Genomic DNA, 25,767 nt, shown 5'->3' with positions numbered 1-25,767 from the left:
ATTGCCAGGGATACTCAGACTGGAAACTCCTGTGTGCTCACCCACTGGAGTCTCATGAGTATTCTCCATTCCAAGGGCTGTTTCAACTGGACTTCTTTTCAAGAAGCCAAATAATTTTCATTATTCCAGTGTGCCTTTGGGTTAGATAGGCTCCTTACATCCATTCATTTCACTGCTGATTCAAGATATGCTACTATCAAGTTAAAAATTTTCATAAGTCAAATAAAATTTCCATAAGTTAAATTGCATTTCCAGGACTGGAGAGGTTGAGGAGGTTGGGTTATGTCACAGTGTAGCACACTCCTTGTGAAAGGTGTGTTATTTGAGAGTTCTTTTCTGCCCCTCCACCAAGATCCTCTATGGGAAGTCATATTCTTCTCCTATTCCATCAGAATTTAATCATGATCATTATCAATAATAGGTTCTCAGCTACCTCATAGAAGTTCATAGCTGGGAAGTTAAGTTTGTTCTTATCTGCAGAACACTTCTATAAAAGGAAAATGAAACATCACTATTTAACGTGGAATACAGTGAGACTTCCTGGTCCTATTCTTATTCTCATTTTCCAAGCTCAGCTGCTTCAAGTCCAGTATCTTGAAAGCACTCCCAACACCCATTAGTTTAAGCTATATGTGTCTGTAGTTTGACTCTGCAAGTAAATCAGGACTTAATACCCTGCTGTTCTGTTTGACAGATGTAACATATGTGTACCTGCTTTTTGCTCCAACGCTGTTTAAATACAAGGCAATTATTTGTTATGAAAATTCAATAACATTTTAATGATTAAAAAATAAATCCCATCTGTTTGGCTTTCCTCAAAAGGAACAGAAGATTTATTAATAGGAATCCCTGGCATTTCTATTTGAAAAAAAAAAAAAAAGAAAAGAAAAAAAAGAGAAAAAAAAAAGTTTTATGTAACCATGAAAATAAAGTTGATGAAAGTTTAGTAGAATAAGACCAAAATCACACTGGTTTATTTATGGTTTGTAGCAGGACAACGGGTACTCCTGGGTTGAAGGTGATAGAAAGCAGAATAGGAAGGCCAGATGTTATTAACCTTATAGCTACAAGAAAAGGCTGCAGATGCTCACAGGTTGTGTGTCAATGGATAGATACATGGTGAAATAAGAGGAGATGCTTCAATGAAAAGATGTGAGCACTGTGCTGTGTACAAAAACATTCATGCAGTGATGAGTTTTCAGAGGTACCTTGAAGAGTAGCTGCCTTATGACAAAGTAGAGATATGCTGATAATCTGTTTGCAAAGATTTTCATGATAAAATCTGGACCCAGACATTTTCTACTTCCCCAAGTATTTTCCAGCTTTATTGGATTAAAGCGGGGAGAGGTAAAATATATTAAAGCTACGGCTCATCAGTGAGAATATTCCTTTGGGAGCAAAACTCTGGAGATCACATCTGAAATTACATCCTTTTTTTTTTTTTTTTTTTGGCAGAACTTCCAAGCCAATGCCTTTCTATTGGGATAGCCTTTGGGAACTGGCTAAATCATAGTCTGCATTAACTTGGCCATGAAAGAAAATGGAAACCTTTTGATTTTCTATGAAATTAATCATATGATTCTTAGTCCCTGCTATTGCTCCTGAATCTTTAAACTGTGAAGAAAGAAAATAAATTAAAATCCAAGAATCTTAAATCATTTATGGAATAGAAAGACAGAGTTACAGATTTGCAAGAGAAAGAACTAATCATTTTCACTTTTACTGAAATCATCAAATTTGATAGCAATGTGCTATGATCTTCAGAAACACACAGTGACCTTATTAAGAAGAACATGATTATATTAACTGCTTTCCAAGTATCAGTACTGTCAGCTGTTCTTACAAGGGAAACCCAGGATTTTTTCTTGGCAAAGAGTCATAGAATCATAGAATTGTTTCACTTGGAAGGGATCCTTAAGAGTCATCTAGCCCAGCTCCCATGAAATGAAGAGGGCATCTACAGCTCAGCCATGTTGCTCAGAGCCCCATTCAGCCTGACCTTGAATTTCTCATAGGGTGGGACAAAGAGCTGAAGGAAAAACTACATTCCACCTACTTTGCATAAAGAATAATTTATTTTGTCATTTAGTGATGCCAATAGAAACTAAGAAAAGTTTCAAGAGAACTTGGACAAGACCTTTTGCTCTTCTTGAAGGAGGCTCTTCTCTTTGATTTAATATCTTCTCATGCATTGTTAAAATAGATTCACCTGAGCTTTGACTATTGCTGTGCCATGTTTAACCAGTGTGAACCCATTTGTCAGCATCTCCTGTCCACAATCCAACATCTCAATGAAAAATAATAAATTATACCGATTAATTTCTCATGAAGGCAGTACCAGAGAATGTAAAGTGCGAGACTTTTAATCATGAGAGGATGGAGGAATAAGAACAAGGAGGAAACATTTTTCTTAGGGTCAGGTCTCAGAGACACAATGTGAGGTCAGAGGAGATAACCCCAAAGAAAGATTGCTCAAAATAGAAAATCCATTTCTACTCTGGTGTGGATAGAAGTAGCAGTAGCAGTTAGAATGTTTTTTTACAAGCACACAGCAAAAGTCTCTGCTACTAAAAGTGCACAAGACTGATTCATGGAAAATTCCAATATGTATTGAATTTTTCAGTTCTAAAACTGAATAACACCTGAAATGTTGATATCTTCTAAGAAACACGTAAGAACAGCAAAAGTTTGTCTCAAAGAAAAAGTTTATATTCAGTGACATAGAAGCATGCTGTTTAGGTGTCTTTTTTCTTCTATTTCAACTCTCACAGTGTATGCTTCAGATAAAAGAAAGGGATCTATTTCAAACAGGTAATTTCAGACGAAGTACTGAAACATTCTGTCCTTTTCAACACTGTGAAGAAATGCTTGAATACCTGACATTTGGGTGTGCATTTAATAATTTGTCTTAAAATGGAGCAGAATTTCTCTCCTCCCTGAAGTTTGTTGGAGAATTTCTGTACCATAATGAAAAGCAGATAATCGCACTCTAACATTCTACTTCTTCCCTTTGACTTCTCACATTTGGCATCTCCAAAATTTTAGAAACTGGTTGGTGATGACTCCTATGGAACATCTGTGCTGTCCCAGTGCATCTGAGACACCTCAGATCAAATGGGCACAAGAAACATTCATGTATTTATGATATATCCATGTGTCTATGACGAACTCTATGCTGCACCAATCCTAACCTGCTTCAGCAGTGAGTATGCTACAGGCTTGAAAAAGTACCTGTTAATATTTCTTCCTGGAAGAAATAATGCATTTTAATTAGCATGAGGAAAAATAAAACCAAAGAGGAGGTGAGGTGATAGGCAAGTATAGGGGCAGGGAACAGTGTTTGATCCACTTAGACATTCTATATCCCTCAAATGGGGCTGAAGAAAGAGAAACTGACAAAATCCAAACAGTTTAATAGTGATCCTCAAAGTTATTTTATTCATGGAGTACATTTTGCCTACATGTAGTATGTTCCACATGTATCCAATTACCATGCCTAATGCCTGCCAAATGCAACATCAGTACTCTAGCAATTAATCTCCTCTGGAGTTATTATTGTCTGCCACTTCACAACATGTCTCTGCGACTATATTCACACATATATTGATGCAAACCATCTGAAAAGGAAAAAGAAGAAGAAAAAGAAAGCAAAGAAGAAGAAAAGGGAAAAGAGAAGAAGGAGGAGGAGGAAAAGGAAAAGGAAAAGGAAAGAGAAGAAGAGGAGAAAAAAAAAAAAAGAAAAAGAAAGAAAAAGAGGGGGAAAAAAAGAAAGAAGAAAAAAGGAGGGATGGGGAGATAGGAGGGGAGAGAAAAAGGAAAACATTCCTGGGGGGAAAAAATTAAATAAAACATACAGAGCAAAAAAGCCCACTTTTAAGAATCTGTGGCACTGAAGAATGGGAGTTTTTGTGTTGAGAAGATAGCATGTTAAAGCTAAATACATCTTCCTGTGACAGGAAGAGCACTGTATTTTCCTAGGGGTGTACTCAGCTGTGCTTATTCACAAATAGATCTTCCATCTGCAGTGGTGAGAAGCTGTAAATTCCAAAGGGGAGCAGATCTGGGTGCACTTGTGAGAAGGTCTTGCCCTGTTCAGGATCTTGCCATGAGTTAACACCAACCCTGGATCCCAGTCTGCTCTTTGTGCTACCCACCAGGGATGCAGAGACTCATGGAGGTCATCTGTGCTTCAATAATTTGTGTGGAGTGTAAGCTCAGTTGTATACTCAACATAGAATATATTCCAGGTTGAGACATGGTGGATAAGGCTCATTCTAGTTTAGAAAGGGTATTTACCCTCAAGTCCTATGGATTTTGAGTTCATTATAGATGTGTTACTATTTAGGTCTCCTAGCAACAACCTGGCTAGCCATAACTTATGAGTTAGAAGCACTCCAACTCATTGTTTTTGTATTTCACTCAACCTTTCTCTGTTTTTCTTCCCATGTTTATACTCCATTGCAAAAACCCTTAAACCAGTTTGCTCCACCCCATGTTTTTAAGTTATTCTGACTTTTTGCCATAGGAATTGGACTCAAAGTTTTCCTCTCTTTCATTCTCCAGCAAGTTCTCATTTAACTCAGCGTTCAAGTCAGTTTGTGATTGGCCCCGTCAATTTTGAAGTTGAAGAGAAAGAAGAGAAGGGGGAGGAGGGAGGGGAAAAAAAAAAAAAAAAAAAAAAAAAAAAAAAAAGGACTTGTAAAGATTGGTCTCTTGTGGGGGAACAAAAAACAAAAAGCAGTCTGGAGGGAAAGTTTAATTAAAAAGAGCAGAGTTTTTAATTACCAGGAAAATCTACTTGAATGATTCATTTGCATAATCCTGACGGCAGTGGGAGAACAGGCAGGAACGAGATAAGGTTTCTATACAATCCTTCCCTTGCTTTTCCATATCTCTCCAAAAATGACTCTGATCCGTCTCTCCTCATCTCTCCTGCTCTCTGCCACATTTTCCTCCCATCTGATTGCACATTTTGGCCTTAGGCTGCCTACTTGTTTAGCTCTTCTTTTCTTATAGGGTGATACATTATTTTTCTTCTCCATTGCACTTTTTCTCTTACTAGGGCTGACTAAGTGAGGTGTTACCATTTCTTCCCTTCTTTTCCCACCATCCCCAAACTGCTGGCTTACCCTTGTTTGTTGAGCACTGGAATGTGCTATCAGGCACATGGAAGGAAAGGAGCTTCTTAAAGGACCCCAGTATCAGCCACATCCTCTGGCTGCTGCTTTGTTGCCATCTTCCAACACCCTCCATGCCAACCCTCCATCACCCTGCATGCCACTGTCACTTGGCTTATGATCATCTAAATAGCCTGTCCTAGCAACTCCTCTCCTCAAGATGTCCCTAGAGACTTTCAAGGTGAGGCTGGACATGGACTTGGGCAACCAGATCTACCTGTGGTTTCTCTGTTTATTACAGGGGACTTGAACTAGATGGGACTTAGATATACCTTCCAAATCTAAGGATTCTATGACTTGATGATGTGGAAGCTTAAAAATGAGTGACGATTCACATGCTTTCTATCTATACTAGAACTATAGCATGATAGAATCATGGTATCGTTTGAGTTGGAAGGAGCCTTTAAAGGTCATCTGGTTCATCTCCCCTGCAATGAATATAATGAGTAGGGACCTACAACCAGATCAGGGTGCTCAGAGCCCTGTCCAGCCTGACCTTGAATGTCTTCAGTGTTGGAGAAACTGATAGTTGTATCTGGTAGTTGTCTCCTAGCTTGGGAGTCCCCAATCAGACAACCCTATTGGAGTGACCATTTCTACTTTCTCAAATGTCCTCACTGATTGGTGTGACTGACCAGACATGGTTCCTATCACCGCCTCTTTTTAGTTTTTATTTTATTTTATTCATTTATTTATTTTAATTATCCCTTTAGGCATTGGAAAAGGTACTCAACAAGATACCCTTAAAGGAGTTCTCTCCTGAACATCCTTATGAATGCATTTACAGTACATAACAAGAGGTGGGAGAGCAGTGCTCTCATCATAGCTCAAGAACACAACAGTAGGACTCTCTTGGATCCTCACACAGTACTTTACCCAATGAAGACCCTGCTCTCTCCCTATCTGCTTTGCAAGCCAAGTCTCTAGTCTTGGAATTTGGAAAATTTGATGGGAATGCTATGGAAAGAACAGGGTTGCCTCACCTCCTGGTATCCTTGGTGTTAATATAAGTTAGGGATACCGGGAATCAAGACACAGCGCAGTAGGTCAGATGATAAAGAGCCTATGTCTGTACCTAAAATGGAAAACAGGAAAGACAAACCATGTGATAAACAGAGAAGGAAAGAAGGGGACTGATGGAGACCTAAAGAGGAGCACAGAATATTATTTTGTTGGGGTAGGAAGGAACCAGAGAATGGAGACATGGGGAATGACAGTTCAGTGTCCCTCTGTTTGGGTTGACAGATGAGACTCAAGGCGTGGATTAATGTAATTGCTATTAAATTAATTCAATTGCTATTTGCTTTTAATTTTTCGGATAAAAAGAGAAGCAAAGCAAACTCTGGGATTAAATAAACCGTTTTGAGGGAGGCCTGACCCACAAGAGTGTGAAGCAGTGATTGCCTCTATATATTGAAGGAGAAGCTCAAATGTAGTAAGCAACACATGAGTGCACACAATAAAATTGTGTGCATGCCCTTGGACAGACAAAATGGGAATGTACAGAGGGCAGCATCAGTGTGTGCACGTGTCCACTGAATGTGGCTTTAAGGCAAGATGGGGCTGTTTTGAGAAAACAGGGATATCTGTGTGTATAACAGCAAACACTCACTGTGATATGTGTCTGAATGCAGTGAGCTGGGGACAAGTTGTTCCAGCCTGTGAGGGGGAGGTACGAGCCTGCAAGTGTGTGTGTACAGACTTTAGTCCATGTGTGCTGTGTATGGTGAGGAGCAGACACGTGGAGAGCTGTGTCTGCTAAGCCTCCTGCATGCACGAGTGCAGTAGGCAGCAGGTGGGCTTGCTTATATGTTTCTATGGGTATGATTCAGGCATCTGCACTTGCGTTGTGAGCACTGTGTTGCTGTACAGTGAGTGATAAGTGCATACAGTAGGGTTTACATCAATGCCTGAGAGTGCTGCACGTGCATCAGCAAGCCATATATAGAGTAGTGCACGTGTGTCCTCACCATAACACACAGCAAAAAGGAGGGAGAGAGGGAGACTGCTGATCTTCGCTCCATCTGAAGACCATTTACAACAGCAGGTAGTTGCCAGTTTGCCCCAAATATACTGCTGGGAAAGGCAAAATATTAGAAAACTAGAAGAAAAATTTCAGCTGCCTGGAAATCATCAGCAGCGTGTTGTGATTGGTAAAGTCCTTTGCTGAAGTAAATGTGTTAATACTGTGGAAGATTAGGGAACCATGATCCACTGATGACATGGATAAGTCAGTTCATTAATGTGGTACCTATGTACTGCAGGTACTCCTGAGGGTTCACTGATCACTAGACCTTACAGTCACAGCTTTGGTTGCAGAGCTCAGACAAAATCATAGAATCATAGAATGGCTTATGTTGGAAGGGACTATAAAGCCATAAATTGGTGTATTGAAACGAATTCCGGGTTGGTGGTTAGATATAGGAATGAAAATAAACTCAGATGAAATAAATATCCAGCAAGCCTGGCATTGCAGTCCTGCTATATGTAACTGTTTATTTTTCCAACTGTATTTTTTCACTTCTCGTTGCAATGCTTCCTCTAGCAACATGACTGAAGGTTGCAGTTATGCCACTGCTGACATCAAACCTCATCTCAAATAGTCCCAAAGAAAACATCCCTCCAGCTGTATTAGGCAGGAAAGTATTCAGCGAGCATGTCTTGGGATGGTCCATTTCTGTTCATGGGCCAAGTGTGCTGTTAATCCTCTGCAGCATATTTCAGCCTCTGGTCTTTGTTCTCACTTATCCTTTTGTGATCAGCTGGTATTAAACCACATTTGCCTGAGGCAGTTTAGGGCACTTTGTGCCATTCCTGGAAGGAGTAAGCAATGGTCACTCTTTGGTCCGTTAGACCTCAATAGCTAATGAATTAACAGATGATGAAAAATGAGTTTTGCGTAGGAAGTCTGGGTTCATCAGTACTTTAGAGATCTGGTGTTTGCAGGCGATCAGCATATTCTAAAGCTGCCTTGATAAAATCATCACCAGTAACAGAGGCTCCGTCCCTTTACTTTCTGCACTGACCACTTATTTTCACACTCTGACCTGTGCTCAGTCATTCCAATAGTCAGTCTAGCAGGTTATCTGTAAGCCTTCCCTTTTTTCCTACATCTCTTCTAGGCTCTCATACAAAGGACTTCAGGTTTCTGCCTATATTCAGTAGGTACAGAAGACCCTATGTGAAAAGATTTATTTATTTTTGTCTGCAAAAGAAAAGATAAGCATTTTTTCTGTCTTATACTTGATGCAGAAGTACCTACTTGCACTACAGATACTTACGTTACTTTATCTGCTTGCATTGGCTGGTTCTAAAGCAACTGCCTACTATATGACCTTCTATAGAATCATAGAATCATTTAGGTTGAAAGCAGCCTTCAAGACTGTCAGGTTCAGTCATCAACCTGACTTACAGACTCCCAACACTAGAACTGGATAGGATCATAAAATGATTTGAATAGGAAGGGACGTTGAAAGCAGCTGGTTTCAACCCTCATGTCATGGGCAGAGTCATCTTCCACTAGACTGTGTTGCCCTGTGGGAATAGGGCATCCAAAGCTTCTCTGGTCAGCCTATGCCATGGTCATGGTGCCTAATCACCCTCATAATGAATAATTTCTTCCTTATACCAAATCTAAATCTCCTTTCTTTTAATTTAAAGCCATTACTCCTTGTCCTCACTGCACCCCATATAGAGTTCTTTCCCATCTTTACTGTAGGCCCCTTTAGGGAGGGGAAGACTACTACAAGGTCTCTCCAGTGGCTTCTAGACTAGATATCACCTCTCATGGAGTCAGAGGGAATATCTAGGTAGCAGCCCAGCACTCCTCCTGTTTCCCAAGGCTTTTGCCTTTCAGCCATCCCATTTCTCAAGCAGAGAGCAATGGTATGGCCTGTACTTTTCACTCTTGGATGGGTTCTGGGATTTACAATCTGTTTGCAAGGGAAACTGAACTATAGTATTCCCCTTCCCGTTCTTCACCAATTCATGGAAGCTAGTTCTTTGGGATTATCATCTCAGTGTTTCCAGTGGGCACAGTGGGGATGTTTTGGAACCAAAGAAAATGATACTTGAATCGCCGTAAGTGATGATCTGCCAAGGTGGCAGTAAAATACTGTGATCTTTTCCAAAGACTTCATATAGCTGCTAAAGCTCTTCAGAGAACCACATTACAGGCAGAAGGCAGTCCAGAGCTGGTGTCATGTGGGACAGGACAAATGAGATGGTAATTGTCAAGTGGGCATCAGTTCCATACAGAATAGTGAAAACAGTGTTACTAGCTGCAATCAATAATGAACCAGAGGATAAGAATACAATTAGTGTCAGTCAACGTGTTTTAATGGAAGAGGTCCTTGTCAGGCCAGTCTGATTGTGTTTCTGATGAGATAACAAGTTCTGTGATACTGGCAACTGCACCAGTGTAAGACTTCGTAAAGTGCTTGATTAATTTCCAGATTATTATTATTTATTTTATTTTATTTTATTTTGTAATGAACAACATAAATATCAAATCACTTAAGAGATGACAAAATGACTAATCTCAGAAGGAAATTGTCAATGACAAATCAACACTGAAGCAAATTGTGCAAGAATTATTCAACGTTGTTATCTATGAGTTTGGAACAAGATTAAAATCACTGCTGTTAAAAAGGCAATAATTGACTCTCAGTGGAGTAGAGTGGTTCTACAGAGAGATGTGAGTTGTTTGGGAAACCTGATCAATTCAAGGATGAGATGAAGTAGCCAATCTGAATGTAAATTTCCATATCCAGAAAAAAAACAATGTAGACTAATCAGTCCAAATAAGGCTTGTCTAGCATGTACAACACCAAAGACTCAACTCTGCTATCCCAGAGTAGTAGTACAAAAAATCTGTGATTTCTGGATTGATTTAATTATTTTGGCCTATACATGGAGTATGGTTGGACTGATACTGGAAAATTCTGTTTTGAAAGAAATACAAAGACAAGAGGCAAAAAATAAGTGGATAGACAGGGAGAAGGAAAAAAGAGAAGGGGAGGGGAGGAAAGGGAAGAAAAAGGAAGGAGAGGGGAGGGAAAGGGAGGGTAAGGGAGAGGAGAGAAGGGAAGGGGAGGGGAGGTGAAGGAGGAGAGGATGGGAAGGAGGAGGCAAAGAAGGAGGAGAGGGGAGAGAAAACTGGCAAAATGTTTTCCGAATCTGATTGCTTAGTAAATGCAAGATCAAGAGGTAATTCGATTAGTTACTGGGCAAAAATAAGTTGCAATGAGTTACTTAAGAAAAGCAAGGTGTGACAAATATTGGAAGAAAATCAGTGTCAGGTAAGGCCAGGCACATTTATAGTTAAAATGAGGGTTTGATTTATTTGTTTTCCTTTGTACAATAATCAATCAGCCAGAGAAGGCATTCTGTAAAAGAACACAAACTCAGGAAATATTGTATTTTGTGCATCAGCATGTGTGAAATAGGTTAGAGCAGATAAATGAGATGGTGATGCATGTTTCTGTTCTGAATATTCGTCTTGTGTTTCTCATTTAGTGCACTCCCCTCCAGGGAACTGCATACATTCAATAGACTTAGAGTACAGCAGCAGGATAGAATAGTCCTTGGTGCATAAAACTGAAGATTTAGGCATTAACTCTTTTCTGAGAAAGGAAACAGGCACTGCTTGTGGATAGTTCACACCACCTAATGATTGTTAGTACATACTGGAATGATTTTAGTCTGTTCCAAATGGTACTTTTCTAGGAAAAGTCAGGATATATAATGGAGGACATCAAACACCAGTGGTTTTTCCCAAATGCTACATGAATGAAGACCAGTTTTGCAGAGATGACAGAGGAGCATAGTCACATGAATGTGCCAATTTGCAGCAGATCCAAAGCAAGAATAGACCCTGGTCATTTGTGACTTATCAGGTTAGGCATAACCCAAGAGAAGACAAACCATCATCTGTAAAGTGAATGAGATGTTCTCATTGTTTTTGATTCTTTTGTTCTAAATCAGTCATCCAGGATCAATACAGAAACAACCTGTTGATGATTCTTCTCTTAATAATGGGGAGAAAAGTATGCAATGAAAAGTGATACAGACAAATTGAGAAAAAAACTCAACCAGACTCACTCAAAGGGACATTTTCATGAAGATAAGGCAATAAAACGTGGAATCTAGATATTAACCATGGATGCTTCCCTTCAAAGTATCTAGGAGATCTTTACTTCAATAGATATGTAGCTTCTTTCTTCTTATGGCAGAAAAATCACATTTAATCTGGTGAGTGACCAGATCTCAGTTCCTTGACCACCTTACTTTTAGATCATTGCCATCACCTCTTTTCTCTCTTTTATCTACCAGCTCCCAAACTCGGATGCTCAGAAGACTTTCCAGTGCATATTCTTGATTAATAGCAGAAATCATTACTTCATGAAAAGTCCAGGTGTGACCTGGACTTCAAGACTTGAGTGTGCAGAAATTAATCACAAAGGAGCTTGGTTTTATTCTCTTTATCTTTTAATTAGATGCCTAAAAACTTCTTCCTGAAAACTGTTTTGATATCCATATTAGCCTGTAGTCCTTATGCCCTGCTCTATCCAAGGACAGAAATCCTGAAGAACAGAAAAGGCAGACACTGTTGGGAATAACATAAGAACAGATGTTCTTGCCTTCAGGCCTGGACACTTAGAACTGAGTGACCTGGTTTACCCAGCCATTTTTTCTCTGATTTACATCCCCATGTCTGGTGATAATTGGTGCTTTTCTAATTGTCATTTAAGCTCAGTTAAAGTTAATATTAGCTGTTAATTACCTCTTGCCTCACTTCAGCTATTGTATTTGTGCTTAAGCAGAGGCTTTGTTTTATTTTTATTTTGGGAGGATTGTTGAGGCTGCTTTTGGTTTTTGCTCTAGGCACTGATCTCACTGAACTTCTAAAACACTAACTTGGCACACTGTCTTTAAACAGCTTTGCAAAGAGGATAAAGATGGAAATAAATAGACATATGGTGCACATGAGCCTAATTCATGCAAAGTTTCTCATCCTGGGCAGATGGAAATGGATGTTTGAGTACCTTGGTTAGAAAGATGCCTTTAAAACTTACCTTCTTTTTATTTTTGCTTTGTCATCAGCTTGGTTAATGAGCACCTCCGAGGCAACTTTTCTTGCTGCTCAGACTCTGGTGCAAGATAATTTTCCAGTGACATGTCCTCCATGCTCTTTCCTGATTCATTTGCAAGTTTCAATGACAGAAAAGTACTTTAATGGCAGCAAATATAAAGTATATCCATGTTGTTTCCAGCGTTAACATAGAAAAGGTTGGTGTCATCTAGGAGACACAGAGAAAGGGGGAAAGAGAGGGACAAATATATCAGAGAATTCACCATGAATCAATGGATTATTCCTCCAGTTCTTTCTCCCCCATTAACAGGTCTACAAAACATCCACATGTTGATGTTCTGCCTGAAACTATGATTTTGCAGTAGGTACAACTCATAGAATCAGAAAATCATTAAGGTTGGAAAAGACCTCTAAGATCATCAAGTCCAACCATCAACACATCACTACCATGCCTGCTAAACCATGTCTTTGTATGGTTAAATGCTGAGGGGATATTTTCAGGGACTCATCTCTCCTTTTTCTTAATTTTTTCTTTCTTGTTTGTTTTTCAGGTTTTTCCTGTTGCATTGTGATCCTGACTACAATGGAAGATGTGGCATTTTTACCCTCAGAAAGTCAATCAACTGTCTGATGCTAAATACCCACTTTATTATATAACTTCCCTCTGGGAATCAAAACAAAATAACACTGGATCAAAGTGAGTGTGGCCACTAAACAACTCCCACTATGAGCGTCAGAAAGATTGTTAATGCTCAGATTTGAGTTGAATATTAGGAAAAACATCTTCTCAGAAAGAGTGGTAATGCATTGGAACAAGCTGCCCATGGAGGTGGTAGAGTCACCCACCCTGGAGATGTTCAAGAAAAGGCGTGTTCAAGATGAGGCACTGAGGGACATGGTTAATGGGCATTGTTGGAATGGGTTGACAGTTGGACTAGATGATCTTAGTGGTCTTTTCAAACCTTAATGATTCTATGATTCCAAAATAATTCAAGACCTGAGCAAGATTAGGTATCATGCAGGTATTTAAATCCTTACAGTGATTCCATTATAAATCATGTTAAGCTGATCACAGTAATTCAGATACCTGGCTAATATTTTGAGGAACTGGAACCCCACAGAGGGAAAGAACTTTAGTTATAGCTCATCCTCAATTGCATATTTCTTTGCATGGAGGTTTAGGGGTATTCAGTCATCAACCTGTGCATGCAAAAGCATTCATCTCCTCTCTTTTTGAAAATAAACAAATAAACATAAAATCATTGATAAACACATTATTTCTTTCAATATTGGATTTTATATGTTGTATTTAAACAAAATACTAAACACTAATCAGTTCAGCAGAAAACTATCCCAATATTCAGTGCTAATCACAGCAGCTCGTATTCTTCATAGCAGATGTCCTCACACCAAATCTGCTCTTCTTTGTCAGTGATAGGTTTGTGAGGATCTTTCTTTTCCTGTTTTTTTTTTCTTTTCTTTTTACTTCCCTTCAAAGTTATTTGCTGTCAGCATTTGCTACACGTGAACACAGAATTTTCACTACAAGGTGAGATAAGCTAAAGAGCTTATAGAGAATAGCATACTTCTCTTTTCTACAAAGCAGACTATACAGGATAGAACTGGAGGTGTTTCCTTCAACATTTTGGCTCCAAAAACAAGAGAGTTTGAGCAATGAAATCTATTTATAAATTCCCTCTGCATCTTAGCATCCTTGCTGGAAAGGACAGACATGAAGATTTTAGAAAGAAGAAAATTTCTTTGATAGGTCATGGGCACCTTCAGAGTAGACCATGCATTTTTATAGCTTCCCTGAAAACCTTCTGACCTATTTCAGGACAGTAGGCATTGAGCTTAGAATGACTTAGAATGTTTCATGTTACAAACAGATGTAAGTGAAACCTTGTTTTTCTCCATCATGCAGTGCAGCCTGGAGGCTGTACAACCAACAGAAACCTGATTAACTCTGATCAAACATTTCAGCTTTTGACAGGATGTTAACCTTCACTGAGGGATGTCCTGGAAGAATCTGCATTTCTACTACTTTCCATTATATCATGGTCCACCTTCTACCACGCTCTACTCACAATTCTGTATCTTTTCCACCTACTACTTGATCCGATTCCATCTCTGTCTTTTCATTCCTCCCCATATATACTCCCTAATGGGGTACAAAAGAACAGTATCATCCTCTTCCTTTTGAAATTCTCTCTGTTGGAAAAACAAAGCTGAAATCTATTGTTCAGCTGATACTTCAGCTCCTGATAGTTCTGTACGTGGATGTTGCACAGATGAATGAGGTCATGTACAGGTTCAGTAATAGGATAGAGGTTAGCTTTTGTGCAATCTTGAACAGCTGCTTTTATAAGCAGCTTTGTTTTGAAGCTATAAAAATTGCTTATTGTGGTTGGACTTCTTTATATATTCAGCTTCTCACTTTCTGTACATGTTGCTTCTGCCCTGAGATTCCTCTACCGGTATTCTTCTCCTTTGTGAAATTCAAGCTCTTCAAGGAAGATGAAAAAGAGGTAGCTCTATACAGACAGTGTAGATGAGTGTTCTTTATTGATCTTTGTTTCCATGTCCTACAGTTGTCCATCACTTTGAACACCTACAGCTAGATCAAAGCCCCGTCCAGTCTAACCTTAAATGTCTCCAAGAAGTTGAATTGGTTAATTGGCTCAATAAATCTGATGCTATTGAAAAAAATATACATATTCCTTTCCTTGTGAATTTCTTTTTAAATGGCCCCATTTGTGCTTGCTACTTAATCTCTCAAATCGCTGATGGGTTGGAAATATTATCCACTGCTGACTGAGGATACAAAAGTCCTTCCAACATACAGTGTGGAAAACAGGCAGTGCTCTTGGCAAAGTAAAGAATAGACAGAAAAAAATGAGGGATTGGCTTGAGTTGGGAGGGAACTTAAAGATCACTTAGTTCTATAACTCTGACATGGGCAGGGTTGCACCACTTCAGGCTGCCCAGGGCCCCATCCAACCTGACCTTCAACACCTTCACAGATGGCACATCCTCAGCTTCTCTGGGTAACCTGTTCCAGTGCCTCATCTCCCTCTGAGTATTAAAGCCATTTCCCCTTGTCCTATCACTCTCAGACCATGTAAAAAGTCGGTCTTCCTCCTGCTTATAAGCTTCTTTTGAGTACTGGAAGGCTACAATGAAGCCTCCCTGGAGCCTTTTCTTCCCCCAGATGAATAATCCCAATTTCCTCAACCTTTCTTCATAGGAGTGGTAATCCAGCCCTCTGATCATCTTCATAGCCCTCCAATAGCACTTTATTCTTCTCAAGCTGGGGGCCCCAAGCCTGGATGCAGTACTCTTAGGTAAACATTATTGAACAATATTCAGAAGCCAAATTAACATGGATTCACATAGAGAGTGCATATCATTTTAGGGGGTAAATGGAGCCTTGCTGTAGGCTAAGAATGAATGAGCGGACAGTTGCTAAAGCTCAAAAGATGTACATCAAATGGTTAAGTATAGTAACTTTAGCCTGTGACTTAATCCTTAAGCATTTTAAAGATTCAAAATTAGATGAAGGGAGGTTGTGGGTTGTGTCCCTGTAGGTAGAGCAGAACAAACTATTTAAACAAGCATTTTATTTCCAATTCAAAATCTTTTGCTTCCTTTCCGGTGATGTCTTTGGTTTGAACAAACATACAGTCTTTGTTCTTTGAGTTGCAAATGCTCCTTCCCTTTCCAGGCATTTGGCATGAAGTAATACCCCAAGGTTATTAAGACATTTTTCCTTTGTGATGATAAATCAGAGAAAGTAATTGCTGGAGAAACACCTTTGTCTGCATACATAAAAGTAAGGAGTTCTTGGCTGCCATTTGCCCTCTGGAGTTTTTTGGTTGCAGAAAAGAAGGAAAAGAAATGAGCACAACCTTTGTATTGGAGCAAGTCCTCAGTCTCCAATAGAAGCTGCTTCCCATTGATCAATATCTCAACTTTTGCCAGAGGGTGAATGTAACAGCTTGTTGCTTTTTTCCTGCCTGAATCATCCCTGGAGGATGGCTTATAGCCACTCCTTGGAGCTCCTGGCTAAAAATAAATGCAGTTTGTAGAGACAATTTGTATTCTGCTAACCCTGCTGCAAAGCTCTGTGCCCTCTCTATGTAACTGGCTCGTTTCCCCTCTCAGCACATTACATGCACCACATACAGGAATAATCTCACACAATGCCAGGGCTAGCACAGTTCATAATAATGGTGACACATTATGTAGGAAAGAGTGTTGCACTCTTCAGAGTCGTGTTGTGAAATAATTGCAGTAATTCTCCATCACAAGCAAGGTTAATTAGTGTTGCATCCCTTTCCACTTTTCCAATTTTCTACCTCAGCCACAGGAAAACAAACTGAGCCTTTGTGAGTTACAGACACACCAGCTCCTATGGCAGCAAAAGGTTCCAATGGTTTCCTTGTGCAGCCCTTGTCTGAATTGGAACATTTCTTTGGACAATCAGTACTAACAGAGGCAGTCAGCACTGGACAGAAGCAGAAGAAACAGCAGACTAGAGAAGTAACATGGTCATTGCTGCCTGCTTTGCCTGCTGAAGTTTGCCATTACTGTTGAGGGAAAACCTGGGTAAATTGGGTAGTTTACAATGGGGTCCTCACCTTTTTCATGTTTGTTTGTTTGTTTGTTTTCCCAAGACAGAAGACAGAAAATCCAGGCAAATCTTTAGATGAACAAAAACACTTTTTCCCCCTGTGTCACTAACCTGAGAGTCCTTGCTGGGGCTTCCAAGCGAATAAAGAAAGGTAGGATCATGTATCAGAGCATAGAATGAATCACAGAACTATAAAAACATTTGAGCTGGAAAGGGATACTTGAAGGTCATCTGGTCCAACTCCCCTGCTGTGAACAGGGACACCTACAGCTAAATCAGTTTTCTCAGAGTCCTGTCAAACCTGACCTTGAATGTATACAGGGATGAGACATCCACCACATCTCTGGGTAACCTGTTCCTGTTCCTCACTCTCTTATCTTAGAAACTTTTCCCTTCTATCCAGACTATCTCCCGCAAAAGCATCACTTAATATAACTGTTTTGGGTTATATCCACTCTGAACATGGGTTCAAATGAAGTTTAAACTACCAGTCACTGGCAGTTCAGAAATGGTAAAAATTCTATTCTCCAAGACGGGAATTAGAAAAGGATAGACATGGCACTGATGGACGTGGTTTAGTGGGCATGGCTGTGATGGGTTGGAGGTTGGATGTGTTGATCTTAGTGGTGTTTTCCAACCTTAATTATTCCATGATTCTATGATTTCACAGACATACCTCTCATTAAACGTATTTTCAGTGTGTATTTTCAGTGAGTGATCACATCCCCGCTATATTCCAGGATATATCTAAGGGGATGATAGAAGTGTTATTGTTCCTAGCATGACTAAAAATGGTGATAATATGATGGGTCTTTTAACTCAAACAACTTTTTAATGAACCCCTTTACATGGATTATGATGTTGCAGCGCTTCAGTTAATGAATGCAGTGGAGAATCAGGTCAAGAGACTGAGCAAGTGGAAAAGACACCATGGTTTGGAGGGAGAAAAAAGTTTTTATACCTGGGCTTCAGGTGATTTCCTTTGCATACAAAAATATGGGGAAATTTGGACATTTTCATTTCAGAATCTAGCTGGAAAATTAAGTTAGCTTCACTGCAATTAAGGCGAGAATAAAGAAACTAAAGAAAGGAGGAGCTCATCTGTGATGGAAATGATGGGGACATCGTGAAATAAAGTCTGCTGCCCAAAGGGAATGTTCCATTTCACATGAGGGCTACCAAACCTCAGACCTTATTTCCCTGTTTCAACACTCACATGCACATTAAACAGTGCATTGCAATGTTTTCTCTCACAATCTCTCTTATCGCTCATCTTTTTATAGCTCATGCCCATCAAGTATATTGGTTTAAGCCATTTTTACTATTTTTTCTTTTCTTTAAATTTAAAATGTTACCCAGCAGGATTTCTATGTACAGTGTCCCTGTCTTGAAAAAGATATTTGCAGCCTAGATAGAAGAGCAGGGTGGGGAGTTGGACAGGCCCCTTGCTAAGCACTTTGCTGAAGTGTTTATTATCACTGAAACCAGTCTTGCTCCTAATGAGATGGAATACCATACATCTGAATGTCAGCTGAGCTTTCAGGAAGCCAGGCTGCCATTCGTCACCCCTTAATCTCTACTTAATGGGCAGCGTGTGAGGAGCAGCCACCAGGAGAAGTGGGGCCATTAATGGGACAGCCGAGATGAAAAGGGGGAGCTGAGCTGAAAAGCCTCATTAAGTGTATAAGTATCCCGAGGAGAGAAGTTTGCTTAATATCTCTGCTATCATGCTATCTGTCAAGACTGTATCATCTGGCTCACAGAGTGAGGTTTCGAGCCACCCACATATGCCCAAGCTTTGTGAGCTTTTTATTCTTTTTGGTAGTTGAGCATGTAGGAATATTTGTACAGCCATAGAGTAAAAAAATATGTTGCAACCTCTATTAATAAAAAGGCTGCACTTGAGTTAAAAGAGGGGACAGCAGATCCTGCCAAATGGCTTGGCAAGCCCTGAGGCATTTTCAGGTCTTGGTCACTGCGATCTTAAGCAAAATTAGCAAGGAAAGTTTTAAGCCTGGAGTTTTTCTAACTGCAGGTGAATATCTACTGGTGTTAAGTCCTCAAAGATGTAACTTTTATAGCTGAAGGGAAGGAAAGCAATGTTTCTGCCTCACCTTTTCCATGCTGGATTGCCATAGCCAACCTTTTGCCCACAGAGATCCACAAAGACTAAGGGAGAACCTAGGCTATATAGTGATATCTGAGTCATAACCACCTTTCCTTGGATCTTTTTGCAGGCGTATAGAAAAATTCTATTATTTCCACTCCTCAAACAGCCTTAGCTCCACACTAGGTGAGATTATTCAGTCTTCCTTTGGGGATGCATGGCCAGTAGTAGGTTGAGCAGGCAATTTTAATTAGCTAGGAGTATTTTGTTGCAATTGCTTTATTTTTTGCAGGATTTTGAGGGATTTACATTCGTTTTTGCAACATGAGAAAAAAAATACAGGCTATATAAGAGAGCGAAAAACTGCTGCTTATGTTTGAGCAATTACACAGTGTGTCCTCCAGTTCTTTGGCTCATTTTGATTCACAGGCTTTAGCTTTTCTTTCTCAATTCCTGGTTCTCCAGTGGGATGTATGTTTTCTGATGCCATTTTCTTCCATTTCTGACATTTTGATTTGTGATTCTTTTCCAGCTTATCTACACTGTATGAATTAAATAAAGTTTCCCAGGAACTAAGCCAGGGTGTCACACTTTTGTATTATCTTGAATAGTTTGAAATTCTCTCTCTCCTATTTTGAGGTGAGCAGTGAAGTTCTGATATAACTGTATAACTGACTTGATGATCCTTATGGGCCTCTTCCAACTTGGGCTATCGCATGATTCTATAATCCTGTGATTAGTAAAGCACCTTCTAACAGCCTTCCATCCCTCCAGGAAAGAATTAATCAACAAACCAAGTCTTTTATCCACAGAAAGCAAATAATAAAATATGATCTTAGAATCATCTCTTCCCTTAGTTAAACAATCCCAAGTGCCTCAACTTTTCACCATAGGAGAGGTGCTCCAGCCCTTTGATCATCTCTGTGGCCCTCCTTGGAACCACTTTGCATTCTTCTTGTATTGGGGGCCCCAGACCTGGATACAGTACTCCAAATGGGGCCTTACAAGGGCAGAGCAGGGGGCAACAATCACCTCCCTATTCCTGCTAGCAACCCCTCCTTTGATGCATTCCAGGATACCATTGGCCTTCCAGATTTCAAGAGGAATTCTGGTCACATCATCCATAGAGAGATATCTGTAAACTATCACCTCATGAATACACAAGAGGACACTGACACTACTAATCAAATCTTTAGTCCAGTCTTCCTGTCCTCACATTGGTATGCAGATGCTTAAGGTCAGATAATATCTCAGTCAGAGCTCTGGAACTCTTTGAACATGAGGAGTCTGAACACACTCAACTTCTCTCACAGGAAAGAATTCATATTGAGCCTCTCTATGTAAATCGGGGTCAGAACTGTCTCAGTCAGTCTGCAGAACTCAGTTCTTCCATTTGATGTGCTGTTTGTAGGCATAGTGTCAATATTTCAACCACAAAGTATAGACACTCTAGCACTGTGCATGAAGAACGTAAAGGATACAGGGCTTAGTTTTTCTCATTCCACCTTGAAACCTTTCTTCACCATGTTCTATTAAGAGACTCTGCCACATAAAGTGAGTATAGTTGTTCTTATTTCTGGTACCTTTTCAACCCATTGGCTACATGATTTAATCCATTAAAACAGTCCACACACCAAATCCATATCTTTCAAATTTGGGGAGAAAGATGTTGTGGGGAACTGTGTCAGAGGTCTTACTGTTATCTAGATAGATGATATCAGTGGCTCTTCACCTGTCTGCTAACACAGTTACTCCATCATAGAGTTTCCATGTTGGCATCACTCAGAATTATTAAGGCTGTGTTTACAGTATTGGTGGAGCAGTGCGAAAGTTCAACTTTGGAGTGACAAAGACTCTGGGACAACATCAGTATCTCTGACATACGTGGATGTGGAGAGCTACTTCTGGGAGGATAGGATGAAGATTCTTCATGGCCATTTGGTTTCCCTGACAGAAGTAAGTAGTCTCAATTACAAACTGTCACTTTACATTAAAGCAACTTAATTCTGCTTCTGTGAGTAGCAGAGAAAGAAACAACAACAACGAAACAAAATCAGAGAATTAACTAGACATGACTCTGGGTCTTTGGTAATGCCCTTTCATTAACAAGGGCCAGCTGGCTGATAAATGAAGCCCTTCCCATTACTAGCTGGAGGGAAGAGCAGTGTCATTTGTTACTGCTTTTTCCACAAGAGTGGGTCCCCATGTAGCAAGCCAGAGGAAGAATGGTGCTGGATTGATGTGCATTGATGCAACCTGATGGTGGATTTCCAATAGTCCATCCACATGCAAAACTCATTTCAGTGTGACGCCTGGGTTAAGTTCCTGCTGTTCTGTCAGTGGACAGCAGTCTTAGAGGGCTGAGCTGGTAGTCACAAATGAAGCAGGAGCACTCATCCATGTGAATGAAGGTAGAAACAAACTACAAGCCATCTCCCCTTACTGAAACAGCTTTTTTTTTTGTACTCTTTTTTTCATTCTTATTTGGCTGTCAAAGTCTCTGAGTCATTGACCATATTCCCTCTGAACCTTCATCATTGTCATCTCCTGCCTAGACCACCATCTCAGTAGCATGTAACTGAAATTTCAGCAGGCATGGAAGAAGCAAGTTGCAAATAAAAGCAAGGTTTTATCGAGCAGAGTAATTTTACTGTGTAGAGTGAGTTATTCAATTATTTTTTGGAAAATGCTTTGAGATTCCATCAATTAATGGAATGAGGGTGTACAAATTATCTATAATTATTATTGCCTCCATAATCAAGGAACAGATCTTCCTTTTTCTGAGATATTCTGGTTATGAGCCAATAGGGAGCTTCCACTTCAGTAGGTGTGCTGAGTTTTAGCACTTAATTTTGCTGGCTGAGTGATAAATGGCATTGAAATACTCCTCACTCTCTTGGCTGTAAACCTTTTAACGGTTTCAATTTTTTACAAGCCATAGACCTTGCATTACAGTCACCACTACAGTCAGCTTACCTTCTTGTGCTGCTTAATACACTATAAAACGTCTCTACGAAAGAACATTTCCATGGAAACAGTCCATTAAAAATGAATTTTATATCTTATGTTTTCTATAAATGGACATCTCACTTAATAGCCTTTTACTATTGCACTTTGCCAGAGCAGTTTCAAATTTAACCATATTTAATCATTTTATAATTTGAAACAGCGCTTTTTTATTGTTATTATTATTGCTTTTACAAAATTTCTGTTTGCTTCAGTGAGCTCTAGGGTATTCTGGAACACAAAGAAGGTCAAGATCAGGACTCGGGACTCATGTTCCATGTACAAAGAGCCTAAACATCCTTAACAACGTGAGGTCTCTTTTCTGATTTAAGTATTTCAGTGTGTGCCAAACTCTATATGTTTGAACCTGATGCCACCTTCCACCACAGTTCTCCTTTCACCAAAAAACTCAAAAATATTCTCTTCAATAGAACAAGCAGATAGTCTAGCCTCAAAATACTTCTCTCTTCTTTTGCAAGATGACTCATCAAATGCAACTGGAAGTCCTGTTTTACCTATGTCTTTATTTGTTGAAACCCTTACGAAGTAAGGGTACTTCAAGTGCAAGAAAAAAGCTAGACAGATAGCTAGACAAATAGATAGGTAGATGGATGGATGGATGGATGGATGGATGGATGGATGGATCGATGGATGGATGGATGGATGGATGGATGTGTATTTCAGCACTTTGCCATTATTATCTGGGCTTTTCAAGAAGAGAAATAATTCTCAGTGGTTTGTAAAATTTGTCAGTGCTCTTCCAAGGGAAGTTTTGGCCAGTCCTGTGTCTGTGATTCAGTTTCCAGAGAACTCAGGTGCTTGGAAAATCTATTGCACCATTACAAGTAGTTATTTGTCAGTTGTTCTCCTTCAGATAAATGCTATATGAGTTTGCTTTAACTGAGCTGTTATTCATCAATTTTTTCCTAAATATGTCATCGTTTTCCAACAAGATTCTTAACTTGAGGATTTTACACATATTGAGAATTGCAAAATGTCCATGTGGAAATCTTTACTATGGTCTGTTTGCACACGAGCCACACGCATGTTGACCAATGCCTGCTCCCTCCAATGCAAGGAAAAGATGCTATCAGCAGTTATAGTGATATTCTTTGTAGTATTTTAAAATAGTATTAATTCATTCTTTCTACATTCCTAATTCTGTCCCTCTATCCCTCAATATTGTCACCTAACCTGATCTTGATTTTGACCATTAGTTAAACCATTTACTCATAACACAATTTGTGATCTTGGATACTAGTAGATGATTGTAATAAATATTCTGGTCTACACATTTCTAAAGGACCAAGAGGATAGGATAGGATAGGATAGGATAGGATAGGATAGGATAGGATAGGATAGGATAGGATAGGATAGGATAGGATAGGACAGGGTAGGGTAGGGTAGGGTAGGACAGGGTAGGGGAGGGTAGGGTAGGGTGGGGTGTGATAGGATAGGATAGGATGGGATGGGATGGGATGGGATGGGATGGGATGGGATAGGATAGGATAGGATAGGATAGGATAGGATAGGATAGGATAGGATAGGATAGGATAGGATAGGATAGGATAGTTCAGTTTAGCATGACTGTTAATATGTTAAATGCAATACATTTTGAATATATGTTCCTACATAACAGAAATTCTTCCCTATAACAAAAGTAGTTTGTTTTTTTTCGAGTGTTAGTGTCATCGTGGATATCTTAAAAGAGTTTTGAGAGAGTGAAGTGCAGTGCGGGTGTTATTTAGTAATAGGATGTACTAGGCTGTGATGTCTGGAACTGTGATTATTTATGAGTATCAAAAATAGATGTGAATATTAGCATTTGAGAATATATCACAGATTACATATTAAGATGAAGATAAATGGGTCTGTGTGGTACAAAATCAGAAATCGTTGTAACTATCATATTCTGCTTATGGAAAAGCAAATAACACTTGCAATGAGAATGTGAAGGGGAATGAAAACTGGAACAATATCAGTTGCATACAAGGCCACTGGGATCAGATGAGCTGTGCAGAATTTGCAATGAAAGACCCCTTATTCTCAATACGAGTTAAAATATGTTAATGCATGTCAGAATCCTCTCCCCCAAAAACTCTTATCCTTAAAGATGTGCATATGCCCTTCAAAAGGAATGAGAAGGCAAGAAGCCAACAGGCTGCTCTGAGAAAGTATCCAGAAAGCCTGTCAATGCTTGTCAGATGAAATCAAGATTGGGAGACAGTCTAGGCATGTTGTTGAAGTCTTTTCTCTGATATAAAGCCCTCTGGAGAGTAAGCAATCTGGAATAATTGTAGATACACCGTGATAATAGACTGAAGTCAATTGCAATTTAAGTCAGATGATCAATTGATTTTTCCCTTTCTCCAGCTTGATTCAGTGTCTAATAAACACAGGCCAAATGCGTTCTACTGCCTCTCAGGTTAGCATACTTAAATTTATTAAAGAAAAATAAAATTAAAAAAAATTTTGGTTATTTTCATTCTTATTGATTTTGTGCTCACAGGGTTGCACAGGGAGGAAATTGGAAATCTTTATGATGGCAGAGGGTAAGAACTTTAGCACCATATCATTTTTTTTTCCAAGAGGTATGATCCATTCAGCAGGCAGATAGGTTGCTGCATATGTAGGGAAAGCTAAAAGTGACTGGAGGTCAGCAGACCAAACATGGTTATATGGGCCTAGGGCATCAGAGAGAGAGATTTGATTAAAAAAATATTTGGTAGAATGACAGATACTACTGGGACAACCAGGTGTGGACATTTCAGTGTTAAACTGGTGCTGGCGTTGTAGTCTACATCCTTTAGGGAAATTCAATCTGAAGCCCCCCAAAACAAGATCAAAGGCTTGGAAGTTCTTTGTACTCAATGATCCTTATGGGTCACTTCTACTTCTAGGGTCACTTATTGTATGACCCTGTGACTCTATGATCTATTGAATGACAGACCCAGCTAACCAGAGGAACTGCATCATGTTCAGAGCTTTAGAGATGCCTCCAAAACCTGAGTTTCCCTAACATCACAATGTCTCCATTCTTGTTATGAACTCTTTACATTGGAGGAGCAGAGGCAAACAACTGTTGTTCCCTAGTGTTCCCCTTCTCAGTATCTGCACTATGCAACAGATTGGTTTGCAGCACCCATAAACTCATCTTCAAGAATTTTTATCTACTGCTTCCTTACCTGGAAAGGGCTTGATTGTAGTCACTCACCCTTTCTCCACAATGGTGAGGTGGAAGGTCCCCAGTAACTTTAGAAGACCCTTCCCCTTTCTTGATGACTTCATCAGCCTTGCTATCACATAGCTCAGAAAGGAATCTGAATTTCCACAGGATTGAAGTTCCATTAGACTTCTTAGACTGTACAACCTAGATGGCTGAACAAACTCAACATGAGTCTTTCAAACTCAACAGGGTGTTGGATCCAGAAGTGCATCCCAGTTTAAATGGTTCACTTAGTGTCTTAAACGTATGTTGAATTGATGTTGAACTGAATTCCAGGATCATGTATTTGCTTCTTGGCATGCAAACGAAGACCAAGTGCACTGTAAAGACCTTGTCACCTTTAGAAATGTTCCTGCTATGCCATGCCATGTAGGCACTCTGAATGCCTTTTTGAAAGGCAGAAGAGGATTGGTGTCTTCTGGAAATGACATTACAAAACACAGCTGTTGAAAAATTGACTTAATAAAGAAAGGAATATTGTACAAGAAGATGTTATTCTATATTGACATTATATTAATACTAAAA

At 39.5% G+C, this 25,767-nt stretch overlaps 1 long non-coding RNA gene across 11 annotated transcripts in view; it reads left to right on the top strand.

Moving 5' to 3' along the window:
- LOC146761657 (uncharacterized) overlaps positions 1-19,586 on the top strand; it is a 112,252-nt gene extending 92,666 nt beyond the window's left edge. For 8 of the 11 annotated variants that reach the window (XR_014942370.1, XR_014942368.1, XR_014942367.1 and 5 more), the window contains one exon: positions 12,822-19,586. This is a non-coding gene — a long non-coding RNA (uncharacterized LOC146761657). The remainder of the gene's footprint in view (positions 1-12,821) is intronic. The other 3 variants (XR_014942373.1, XR_014942371.1, XR_014942369.1) reach the window with 2 other exon arrangements.
- The last annotated feature ends 6,181 nt before the right edge of the window (positions 19,587-25,767 follow it).

The sequence above is a fragment of the Coturnix japonica genome, chromosome 2 (genome assembly GCF_054131305.1).
Source record: "Coturnix japonica strain WE chromosome 2, WE-NBRP24, whole genome shotgun sequence".
NCBI classification, from domain to species: Eukaryota; Metazoa; Chordata; class Aves; order Galliformes; family Phasianidae; genus Coturnix; species Coturnix japonica.
This window is presented reverse-complemented; position numbering and strand designations above follow the sequence as displayed.